This window comes from Berghia stephanieae, chromosome 10 (assembly GCF_034508935.2).
Source record: "Berghia stephanieae isolate SIO BIC M18660-M18661 chromosome 10, UCSD_Bste_1.3, whole genome shotgun sequence".
NCBI lineage: Eukaryota > Metazoa > Mollusca > Gastropoda > Nudibranchia > Aeolidiidae > Berghia > Berghia stephanieae.
Window position 1 is genome coordinate 42,570,672 of NC_088369.1, and position 5,000 is coordinate 42,575,671.

At 33.8% G+C, this 5,000-nt stretch overlaps 1 protein-coding gene across 2 annotated transcripts in view; it reads left to right on the plus strand.

Moving 5' to 3' along the window:
• Positions 1 to 5,000, plus strand: part of LOC144981164 (uncharacterized) — a 289,898-nt gene that overhangs the window by 180,053 nt on the left and 104,845 nt on the right. The gene's annotated exons all lie outside the window — the stretch shown is intronic.

Here is a 5,000-nt window from a genome sequence, read left to right on the forward strand (position 1 = left end):
GGACTCAACTATGCGCCGAGCGAGGCTCGAACCCAGGACCTTCCGATCCGAAAGCGAGTGTCATACCACTAGACCACATAGCCGCACAATTTCATCATTCTTTGCCCATGCACTTAATTTTGTATCTTCCTCCAAGCTTTTATTCAGACCATTTTCTGCTGCATTTGTTTGCAATTGCAAAACCAGACAGACGCATATTGAAATTGAATTGGCCGGGGTTTTGGCTACACACATGCGTTTATTATTCATTAAAAATTCAAAAAAAACAAAAAAACTTGGGATCCACTCTGTTTTGATATAATATTACAATAATCCGATTACTTACTTACTTACGGAATTCGCCCAACATAATATTGTATGTTTGCCCAGCGCTCAATGGACTGCAAGCTTTGTTTTGGAAGGAGACGTTGTAGTGGTGCCCGCGTCCACCACAGCGATACCTCTCAGACCACGGCGATACGAAAACATGTCTGAGATTTGATACTGTGTCTTATGAAAACATTGTGACAACGGGATAAGGATCACCTCCGTTTTCGTTTAAACGGTCGTATTCTCAAATGTTGCCATTATATATATATATATATATATATATATATATATATATATATATATATATATATATATATAATATATATATATATATCCATCGTGGCTTGTGCTCTTGAACACGTTGCCGGTCAGCTGTCTCCACAAATCACGATCCTCTGCGGTGCGCATGAAATCTGTGTTGCTTTTAAAGTCACATTTGGCCATTCTTAGGCTATATATATATATATATATATATATATATATATATATATATATATATATATATATATTATGTGTGTATGTGTGTGTGTGTGTGTGTGTGTGTGTGTGTGTGTGTGTGTAGGATGGGTGGAGTACGTGGCTTCAGGGTGCTAATGTTTCACAATTCAGACGGGTTTAAACTCGAATTGTTCCGATCACAATAACTCGTTGACATAATAATCACATTATTGTTTAATGTTCCACACCCTTCTTCTAAATCAGAAATTCAGAATACCGTTTGTATAGATAAATTTAAATATTAGCCGGCCAAGTGAAAAGAAGGATTTGGGAAGAAAAAAAACCCCAAACAAACAAAAAACTCAAAGCAAAGAAAACGATTTCACGGCTTGCCAAAATAAATATTGTTCAAATTAAAAATGTTTAGATTTCCTTTTAACGCCATGTTTAATATAAATATAGTTAGATATATAATTTGTAAGACAGGAACTTGTTACTTTTTTTGTAGAGCGTGTCTGTCATAGAACTGAATGTAAATAACAATGCCGTTCATATTTGATTAAAAAATCCTAGTTTAACTCACTCAATTCTAGAGATTTTTGCTACTTTTCAAAATTGTGACCCCTCGTCTCAAAACGGTATTAAGTCGGGATGATTAAGATGCTGAAAATGGAATTTGTAGCCAGAAATATCATGCTTAAGTTGAGTTTATTTGCTTTATAAAAGATAATCAATATCCTACTTTACTGTGCTAAATACTAAATACCAATGTTTCATATTTTTGACCAGTTTAAAGATAATTTGACTTTTTAACATCTGGTCCATCCCGACATAATACCGTTTTGATACGCGGGGTAACAATTGGAATGTATTAAAAATATAGCATGTGTACATAGATAGTTTTATTGAACTACCATTAACATGTACAAATTAAAAACATTAGATTTGATACTAAGCCTATAATTTGTCTCATAAAACTGTAATAATAAATGGGCATGGGGTAAAAGTAACCCCGGGTAAACTACGGATATAGTCGGTGTTAGGGTTGAGTGAGTTAAGTGTTTAGATGTTTCTGAAGAAGATAGGATGAGATGATATAATAATATAATAAAATGCAATAATATAATATTATAAGATAAGATAAAATGAGATAGGATAAGATAATCATTATTTATCAACATCTTTGGGGGATCTTGTCATAATTTAATCGCTGAGTCGTTGTTCAATGGCGGAACGGACGGAAACAACAATATACTAGCATGAGTCATCGGCTTATAAACGTATAATTTCAGGATATGTGCTGAAATAATAATAATATAATAATATAATAATAAATAATAATAATAATAATAATAATAATAATAATAATGATAATAATAATAATGATAATAATAATAATGATAATAATAATAATAATAATAATAATAATAATAATAATAATAATAATAAATAATAATAATAATAATAATGATAATAATAATAATGATAATAGTAATAATAATGATAATAATAAATAATAATAATAATAATAATAATAATAATAATAATAATAATAATATAATAATAATAATAATAATAATAATAATAATAATAATAATAATAATAATAATAATGATAATAGTAATAATAATGATAATAATAATAATAATAATAATAATAATAATAATAATAATAATAATAATAATAATAATAATAATAATAATAATAATAATAATAATAATAATAATAATAATAATAATAATAATAATAATAATAATAATAATAATGTAAGGCTTCGTTCGGCTAACAGGCATAATATTTTAAAGATAGCATAGGCTTCGTAGATTTAAAAAAACTGACTCATCATAAATTATTCTTATAAGTTGAAAGAGAACAATAAAAGACTACACAGGAAAAAAAAACAAACAAAACAAACAACAGACAATAGAAAAGAAAGCAAAACAAAACACCGAATACTAACAGACACGAGCCAGGCAAACGGAACCGTACACAAAAGAACCCTTACTGTTTAACTCACTTAACCCTAACACCGACTATATCCGTAGTTTACCCGGGGTTACTTTTACCCCATGCCTATTTATTATTACATTTTTCTGAGACAATTTATAGGCGTAGTGTCAAAGCTAATGTTTTTAGTTTTTACATGTTAATGATAGTTGAATAAAACTATTTATGTACCTGCTCAATTTTAATACATTTTTTTTTTTCAATTTTGAAAAATTAAATAGCAAAAATATTTCTAGGATTGAATGAGTTAAAAACGGCCTGGCAAAGGCAATGAATGACAAAAGGCCTTCCACTTCAAAAATTCATCATTCGTGTTTCACGGTCTGAATGTTGCATTAGTCAGATCCCGTCGTCGACGTCATCAACAGTTTTTGACACGCTTTGGTGTCTGTGACTCTTGACTATTTCATGGTAATTCATCACTTAATTATTCATTTTTGAGAAGAAAAAAAAATGAAAAAATAATTATATACAAGTAGGTTACCCTGCATTGCATTTCTTCTTCTTCTTTTTTTAACTCACTCAATCCAAGAGATTCTTGCTACTTTTCTTTTCAAAATTGGAAAAAAAATGTATTAAAAATGAACATGTACATAAATAGTTTTATTCAACTACCATTAACATGTAAAAACTAGAAACATTAGCTTTGATATTACGCCTATAATTTGTCTCAGAAAAAAAATGTAATAAATAGGCATGGGGTAAAAGTAACCTGGGGTAAACTACGGATGTAGTCGGTGTTAGGGTTGAGTGAGTTAACTACGGATATCGTCGGTGTTAGGGTTGAGTGAGTTAACTACGGATGTAGTCGGTGTTAGGGTTGAGTGAGTTAACTACGGATGTAGTCGGTGTTAGGGTTGAGTGAGTTAACAGTCCGATGTTTATAGTTGTATCGTTTTAGTGTCGCGTGTCGTGCTATTTATTTATCAATGCTTTAGTTAATTAAACGTTTAGAAACTAATCGCATGTGGCCAATTGTATCACAACGGCGTTGTTATGCGTAGCCTTTGTAAACACATAGCTTGACAGTAACCGTAGCCTTTGTAAACACATAGCTTGACAGTAACCGTAGCCTTTGTAAACACATAGCTTGACAGTAACCGTAGCCTTTGTAAACACATAGCTTGACAGTAACCGTAGCCTTTGTAAACTCATAGTTGACACTAACCGTAGCCTTGGTAAATTCATAGCCTGACACTGACCGTAGCCTTCGTAAATCCATAGCCTGACACTGACCGTAGCCTTCGTAAATCCATAGCCTGACACTGACCGTAGCCTTCGTAAATCCATAGCCTGACACTGACCGTAGCCTTCGTAAATCCATAGCCTGACACTGACCGTAGCCTTCGTAAATTCATAGCCTGACACTGACCGTAGCCTTCGTAAATCCATAGCCTGACACTGACCGTAGCCTTCGTAAATCCATAGCCTGACACTGACCGTAGCCTTCGTAAATCCATAGCCTGACACTGACCGTAGCCTTCGTAAATTCATAGCCTGGCACTGACCGTAGCCTTCGTAAATCCATAGCCTGACACTGACCGTAGCCTTCGTTAATCCATAGCCTGACACTGACCGTAGCCTTCGTTAATCCATAGCCTGACACTGACCGTAGCCTTCGTAAATTCATAGCCTGACAGTTACTGTAATCAGAGACGTTATTAGTTCATCTGTTGTAACCTTTGTAAATCACAACGTGACACTAGGAGCATAGCCTTCGTAAACTCATAGCCTGACACTAACCGTAGCCTTCGTAATTCAAAACCTGACACTAACCGTAGCCTTCGTAATTCAAAACCTGACACTAACCGTGGTCTTTGTAAACTCATAGCCTGACACTGACCGTAGCCTTTGTAAACTCATAGCCTGACACTGACCATAGCCTTTGTAAACTCATAGCCTGACACTGATCGTAGCCTTCGTAAACTCATAGCCTGACATTGACCGTAGCCTTCGTAAACTCATAGCCTGACACTGACCGTAGCCTTTGTAAAATCATGGCCTGACACCGACCGTAGCCTTTGTAAACTCATAGCCTGACACTGACCGTAGCCTTTGTAAACTCATAGCCTGACACCGACCGTAGCTTAGTAAACTCATAGCCTGACACTAACCGTAGCCTTTGTAAACTCATAGCCTGACATCGACCGTTGCCTTTGTAAACTCATAGCCTGACACTGCCCAAAAATTACGTCAAAAGTCAAGTCCATGAACACAAGAGAAAGCAAAATATGAGTCGTATTCAG